The sequence below is a fragment of the Physeter macrocephalus genome, chromosome 6 (genome assembly GCF_002837175.3).
Source record: "Physeter macrocephalus isolate SW-GA chromosome 6, ASM283717v5, whole genome shotgun sequence".
NCBI classification, from domain to species: Eukaryota; Metazoa; Chordata; class Mammalia; order Artiodactyla; family Physeteridae; genus Physeter; species Physeter macrocephalus.
Genome location: NC_041219.1, coordinates 94,122,935 through 94,131,250, shown reverse-complemented (window position 1 = coordinate 94,131,250; position 8,316 = coordinate 94,122,935). Strand labels below are relative to the sequence as shown.

At 36.2% G+C, this 8,316-nt stretch overlaps 1 protein-coding gene across 19 annotated transcripts in view; it reads left to right on the top strand.

Annotated features, from left to right (window-relative positions):
• Positions 1-8,316, top strand: part of TMEM117 (transmembrane protein 117) — a 555,808-nt gene that overhangs the window by 245,654 nt on the left and 301,838 nt on the right. For 3 of the 19 annotated variants that reach the window (XM_024122882.3, XM_055085663.1, XM_028491408.2), the window contains exon 2: positions 4,999-5,069. The exons of the other annotated variants lie outside the window; for them this stretch is intronic. The gene's annotated coding sequence lies outside the window, so the exon portion shown is untranslated. The remainder of the gene's footprint in view (positions 1-4,998; positions 5,070-8,316) is intronic. 19 annotated transcript variants of the gene reach the window in all.

Sequence of the window (8,316 nt, the reverse complement as noted above, 5' to 3'; positions counted from 1 at the left end):
TACACCATGATCAAGTGGGATTTATCCCAGAGATGCAAGGATTCTTCAATATAAGCAAATCAATCAGTGTGATGCACCATATTAACAAATTGAAAAAGAAAAACCATATGATCATCTCAATAGATGCAGAAAAAGCTTTTGACAAAATTCAACACCCATTTATGATAAAAACTCTCCAGAAAGTGGGCATAGAGGGAATCTACCTCAACCTAATAAAGTCCATATATGACAAACCCACGGCAAACATCATTCTCCATGGTGAAAAACTGAAAGCATTTCCTCTAAGATCAGGAACAAGACAAGGATGTCCACTCTCACCACTGTTATTCAACATAGATTTGGAAGTCCTAGCCACAGCAATCAGAGAGGAAAAAGAAATAAAAGGAATCCAAACTGGAGAAGAAGAAGTAAAACTGTCACAGTCTGCAGATGACATGATACTATACATAGAGAATCCTAAAGATGCCACCAGAAAGCTGCTAGAGCTAATCAATGAATTTGGTAAAGTTGCAGGTTACAAATTTAATACACAGAAATCTCTTGCATTCCTATATGCTCCTGATGAAAAATCTGAAAAAGAAATTAAGGAAGCACTCCCATTTACCATTGCAACAAACAGAATCCTGAAAGAGAAATTAAGGAAACACTCCCATTTACCACTGCAACAAAAAGAATAAAATACCTAGGAATAAACCTACCTAGGGAGACAAAAGACCTGTATGCAGAAAACCATAAGACACTGATGAAAGAAATTAAAGATGATACCAACAGATGGGGAGATATAACATGTTCTTGGGTTGGAAGAATCAAAATTGTGAAAATGACTGTACTACCCAAAGTAATCTACAGATTCAATGCAATCCCTATCAAATTACCAATGGCATTTTATACAGAACTAGAACAAAAAATCTTAAAATTTTTATGGAGACACAAAACACCCTGAATAGCCAAAGCAGTCTTGAGGGAAAAAAACTGAGCTGGAGGAATCAGAGTCCCTGACTTCAGACTATACTACAAAGGTACAGTAATCAAGACAACATGGTACTGGTACAAAACCAGAAATATACATCAATGGAACAGGATAGAAAGCCCAGAGATAAACCCATGCATCTATGGTCAACTAATCTATGACAAAGAAGGCAAGGCTATACAATGGAGAAAAGAGAGTCTCTTCAAAAAGTGGTGCTGGGAAAACTGGACAGCTACATGTAAAAGAATGAAATTAGAACACTCCCTACCACCATACACAAAAATAAACTCTAAATGGATTAGAGACCTAAATGTAAGACTGGACACTATAAAACTCTTAGAGGAAAACATAGGAAGAAAACTCTTTTACATAATTCACAGCAAGATCTTTTTGATCCACCTCCTAGAGTAATGGAAATAAAAACAAAAATAAACAAATGGGACCTAATGAAACTTCAAAGCTTTTGCACAGCAAAGGAAACCATAAACAAGAAGAAAAGTCACCCCTCATAATGGGAGAAAATATTTGCAAATGAATCATCGGACAAAGGATTAATCCCAAAATATATAAACACCTCATGCAGCTCAATATTAAAAAAAACAAACAACCCATTCCAACAATGGGCAGAAGACCTAAATAGACATTTCTCCAAAGAAGACATACAGATGGCCAAGAAGTACATGAAAAGCTGCTCAACATCACTAATTATTAGAGAAATGCAAATCCAAACTACAATGAGGTATCACCTCTCACCAGTTAGAATGGGCATAATCAGAAAATCTACAAACAACAAATGCTGGAGAGGGTGTGGAGAAAAGGGAACCCTCTTGCACTGTTGGTAGGAATGTAAATTGATACAGCCACTATGGAGAACAGTATGGAGGTTCCTTAAAGAACTAAAAATAGAATTACCATATGACCCAGCAATCCCACTACTGGGCATATACCCTGAGAAAACCATAATTCAAAAAGACACATGCATCCCAATGTTCTCTGCAGCACTATTTACAATAGCCAGGTCATGGAAGCAACCTAAGTGCCCATTGACAGACGAATGGATAACGAAGATGTGGTACATATATACAATGGAATATTACTCAGCCAAAGAAAGGAACGAAATTGGGTCATTTGTGGAGATGTGGATGTATCTAGAGACTGTCATACAGAGTGAAGTTAGTCAGAAAGAGAAAAACAAATATCGAATATTAACGCATATATGTGGAACCTAGAAAAATGGTACAGATGAACGAGTTTGCAGAGCAGAAATTGAGACACAGAAGTAGAGAAAAAAACGTATGGACACCAAGGGGTGTAAGCGGCAAGGGGTGGGGGTTTTGGTGTGATGAATTGGGAGATTGGAATTGACATGTATACGCTGATTTGCATAAAATGGATAACTCATAAGAAAAATAAATAAGTAAATAAACAAATAAAAGAATCATAGAGGCCAGGATACTTCTCAAGGGAAATGGAGGGTGTCAGCACAGGCTTCACAGTTTTGTTTTAGGTCAGTTCTAATGTTTACAGTGAAAGTCAGACAGATATGAACAAAAATCAGTTTTTATTTCCACCTCAACTATAAGAGGTTCCTATTTTTTGCCAGGAAGTTATAAATCAACCACATCACTGAGAATCATTTTTTTTCATTGAATATGGTCTTTTAAAAAATGTCATTTCTCTGATGATTAGTGATAGTAAACTTTTTTTTGTATACCTGTTGGCCCTTTTTATGTCTTCTTTAGAGATATATCTGTTCAAGTCCTTTGACTATTTTTTTCTCCAGCTTTATTGAGATATAATTAATATATAACATTGGGTAACTTTAAGGCGTACAACATATTGATTTGATACACATATTATTTTAAAATTATTTATTTATTTATTTATTTATTTTGGCTGTGCCTGGTCTTAGTTGTGGAATGCAGGATCTTTATTTGTGGCATGTGGACTCAGTTGTGACATGCATGCAGGATCTAGTTCCCTGACCACGGATGGAACCTGGGCCCCCTGCATTTGGAGCTCAGAGTCTCACCCACTGGACCACCAGGGAAGTCCTGATACTCTTATATGTTGACAAATGATTACCACCATAGCATTAGCCTTTGCCCATTTTTAAATTAGGATTTTTTTCTATTTAGCTGTAAGAGTTTCTTATATATTTTGGAAATTAACCCCTTATCAAGTATGTGGTTTGTGAATTTTTCCCCCCATTCCTTAGGTTGCCTTTTTACTCTGTTGATTGTTTCCTTTATTGTGCAGAAGATTTTTAGTTTGCTGTAGTCTCATTTGTCTATTTTTGCTTTTGTTGCCTGTGCTTTTGGTATCATATCCAAGACACCATTGCCAAGATCAATGTCATGAAGATTTTCCCATGTTTTCTTCTAGCATTTTTAGTTTCAGGTCTTCAGTTTCCATTTTAATTTATTTTGAGTTGATTTTTGTGTATGGTGTAAGATATGGGTCAAATTCATTTTTCTTTCTTTCTTTCTTTCTTTCTTTCTTTCTTTCTTTCTTTCTTCTTTCTTTCTTTTCTTTCTCTCTTCCTTTCTCTCCTTCCTTCCTTCCTTCCTTCCTCACATAGAAATCCAGTTTTCCCAACACCATTTGTTGAAGGGACTATCCTTTCCCAGTTGTGTATTCTTGGTGACCTTGTTGAAGATTAGCTGACCACATATGTGTGGATTTATATCTGGACTCTTTATTATGTTCCATTTGTCTCTATATCTGTTTTTTATGACAGTCCCATTCTGTAAAACCATAGTGAGATATCACCTCATAGTGAGATATCACCTCATCATAGTTAGGATGACCATTATCAAAAAACAAGAAAAAACAAATGTTGGTGAGGATGTGAAGAAATTGGAAACCTGTGCACTGTTGATGGAATGTAAAACAGTGGAGCTACTAGGAAACAGTATGGAGGTTTCTCAAAAAATTAAAAATACAACTTACCATATGTTCCAGCAATTCTACTTCTGGGTATATATCCAAAAGAAAATCAGGATCTCGAAGAGATATTTGCACTCTCGTGTTCATTGTATCATTATTCATAGTAGCTAAAATGTGGAAGTAATGTAAATGGTCATTGATATATATATATATATATATATACACACACACACACAAATACAGATATATATATATATACACATATACATAAATATATGTATAATGGAATATTATTCAACCTTTAAAAAAGGAAATCCTATCATGCAGCAACATGGATGTATCTTGAAGGAATTACGCCATGTGAAATAAGCTAGTCACAGAAGGAAAAAATACTGCATGACTCCAGTTATATGAGATATATAAAGTAGTCAAACCCATAGAAGCAGGAAGTAGAATGGTGATTGCTGGAGACTAGGGGTAGGGGGGAAATGGGAGTTGGTGTTCAATGGGTATAAAGTTTCAGTTGTGCAAGATGAAAATATTCTAGACATCTTCTGTACAACATTGTGCTTATAGTTAATGATACTGTATTATACAATGAACAATTTGTTAAGAGGATAGTTCTCATACTATGTGTTTTCTTACTGAAATATTTTAAAAAAGAAATATCACTAACTCATTACTTTATCTTGGATGCTAGTAAGAGAGAACTATCTGAGGGACAAAGAGGTTTAATACCTGTGAGAAAATGAATTCTTCTTAAAAGAAGGCATATAGACTGGATGACCACTTAAGATTCCTTTAGCTATGGGTTCCTATGATATAAGAACACCTCTGTTTGAAGAAGTATGAAGTGGTTTGCATATCATTAAGAATGCTGTTTCTAGTATAGGGGTAATTTAGTAATACTAATTTACTAACAGAGTATATTAATATACTAACGGTGGCATTTAAAGCGCTTGTGGAGAAAAAAATCAAGGAGAATGAAAAGCAAAGCATAAAAGGATCTACTTTAGCTATGTCATTTATGATGTATTATGGTCCTTGTTTGATACATGACTGTAATAAAGCATTGCCATTCAATTAGAGTAAGTTAACTTTAAAATTAATATTGTACCTATGCTTGATTCCATTTAAAGGGTTGGAGAAGGGGAAGAGGATTTTGAACCATTCACTATGCATTAACTTCAATGACAGAATATAAATCATAGTAAGTCATGGGCCTCTGCCCAGTTCTGATCTCTGTGTGGTGCATGTCAATGTCAAACTTTAAAAATGTGTACCTCGGTTAAAATGGCATGCATTTGGTAATTGGACAGAAGTGAGTGGAATGAATAGAAGGTTAAAATCTGGCCCTTTGGAAATGTTTTGACACTTTACCCGGGAGCCTGCATTTATTAATAGTAATGGTTCCTAAATTTTTATTTTGGCCAGCTTGCTGATTATATAGAAAGCCCCAGAAGGAGTGATGAAGGAAATACATTAGCGAAAAGTATTAAAAAATTATCTTTGACATCTCTAGCAAAAAGAGCAAGATCAGGTGGTTGATAAGAGAGCATAATTCAATCGATAGGAACATCCATTTTAATTTTTCTTTCTTGTGAGATATTTAATTCTTCCCATTCTTGTTATGAAGATACATCAAGAATTCCATTATTACTGAGAAAATCCATCCTGTGGACATACATTTTGATCTTTGAATTTTGATCTTTCTCAAAATTCACTCGTTATCAATTAATGAACAGATGAATCAGGGAAATAAAATGCACACATGTGTAAGTGTACATATATAGTGTATACTCAGTTGAAGAGAAAAAGAGAGAAGGAATTAAAATTTCAAAAATTCCTACTGTGCCAGGGACTCTGTTAGACACTTTAACTAGTTTATAAATAAGTAATAAATATTATTTGTCTGAAAATATGTGACATTCTTTAATATCTACATACCGTCACATTTTTACATCAGTTGTGTGATCTTATCAAGAATAGTTAATTAATTAATTATTATATTACCATGATGATCAACTTTTTTTTGGTGGGGGCTCATAAGACATAAAATATATTCTTCAGGCACTGAAGAGATTCACTACATCACTACAACCTGTTCTTTCTGCTTCTGTAATGTGGTAAGCAGTGTAAAGGAAGAACATTTGTCTATTATATGTTTATCTATTTATTTAACATTTACCTATTGCATGTATATAGGTATATATACATACCTGTCCCCCTAAAATAAATATTGCACAAACACATACCGGCATTTTAATGAGAGTCTGATCCTGAAGCATCAACATTTTTACTTACTTTATTCAGTTTAATTTTTTTTTTCTGTCATTTTGTGTTTGGACTTTTCAAGATAGACAATTCCTTGGCAATAACATTGAGAAAAAATAAGCAAACTCATTCAATGACTAGGATTGGGAAGTCATCTTGCATGAAGTTCATGCCGAAGATGGTTTTGAACGGGGGGGTGGTTTGCAGATAGAAATTTGGTGGGACCACATGGAAATAAGTAAGAAAATGAGATGAGAAATAGAAATTATTTCTTAGATGCAGAATGGAATGGAGGTTGGACAGTGAGTATATGTCAGTACAGGAGTAGAAATGAGAAATGAAATTGGGCTCTTATATTCAAAGGAAAGCTGAGGAGAAGAAGCACTGGGGATAAAGAAGAAAGAGAGAAGAAAAGACTCAGCTCACAGTTTCCATTTACTTCCAAGTAGATGTTAATTCCCATGACTTAAAGATGGCTTCTCGATCTTCACCAGTGGCCATATTGGAATTATGTCAAACAGAAATAATCTGGACTAGGTCAGAGTGTTTATGGTGCTTGGGGACAGTTCACATATGCATCCATAATGAATTCGGAAATAAGGAATATAGGCTGTCCCTCCTGAGAGTTCATATTTAGTCAGAGCAGATGTAGGCCAGCAGGTTCTATGGTAACCTGATTGAATATTAACGAATTTGAAACAGAATATGCATTGGTTAGCCTTGCAAAGATAGAAAAAGGTGAATTGAGTTCGTTCAGCCCACAAATCTATATTGAATGCCTACCAGGTATCAGACATGGGACATGGTGATGAATGAACAAGAAGACAATGTCCTTGACCCTCTCACAGGACTTAGAATCATTGAGGTATGGCCATTAGCATTCTGTGTGTTATATTGGTGTACTGTGAGTCTACCCCTAAGGGATGGAGCCCTTCTTAGAGAGCTACCAAAATCAGGTTGTTGAGTCTTGAGGGCTGGGGCCCAAACCCTATGCTATCATCAATCTCTCAGGCTCTTGAGAAATAGCCAGCTTGGCCACTTGGTGATATCCAATATTTCTGATTAGCTGTTCTTGTTCTCTCTTAATACTTCTGGAAAGAATAGGTCTTATTCATTTCCTCCAAATAATATAAAGCATGGGTCTGAGAGATACTACTTTTTTTTTAACATCTTTATTGGAGTATAATTGATTTACAACGGTGTGTTAGTTTCTGCTTTATAACAAAGTGAACCAGTTATACATATACATATGTTCCCGTATCTCTTCCCTCTTGCATCTCCCTCCCTCCCACCCTGCCTATCCCACCCCTCTAGGTGGTCACAAAGCACCGAGCTGATCTCCCTATGCTATGTGGCTGCTTCCCACTAGCTATCTATTTTACATTTGGTAGTGTATATATGTCCATGCCACTCTCTCACTTTGTCACAGCTTACCCTTCCCCCTCCCCATGTCCTCAAGTCCATTCTCAAGTAGGTCTGTGTCTTTATTCCCATCTTACCGCTAAGTTCTTCATGACCTTTTTTTTTTCTTAGATTCCATATATATGTGTTAGCATACGGTATAAACCCACACACATATGGTCACCTTATCTTTGATAAAAGAGGCAAGAATATACAGTGGAGGAAAGACAGCCTCTTCAATAAGTGGTGCTGGGAAAACTGGACAGGTACATGTAAAAGTATGAAATTAGAACACTCCCTAACACCACACACAAAAATAAACTCAAAATGGGTTAAAGACCTACATGTAAGGCCAGACACTCTCAAACTCTTAGAGGAAAACATAGGCAGAACACTCTATGACATAAATCACAGCAAGATTTCTTTTGATCTGTCTCCTAAGGCAAAGGAAACAAAAACAAAAATAAAGAAATGGGACCTAATTAAACTTAAAAGCTTTTGCCCAGCAAAGGAAACCATTGACAAAATGAAAAGACAACCTACTGAAAGGGAGAAAATATTTTCAAATGATGATCAATAAAGGTTTAATACCCAAAATATATAAACAGCTCATACAGGGCTTCCCTGGTGGCGCAGCGGTTGCGCGTCCGCCTGCCGATGCAGGGAAACCGGGTTCGCGCCCCGGTTTGGGAGGATCCCACATGCCGCGGAGCGGCTGGGCCCGTGAGCCATGGCCGCTGAGCCTGCGCGTCCGGAGCCTGTGCTCCGCAACGGGAGAGGCC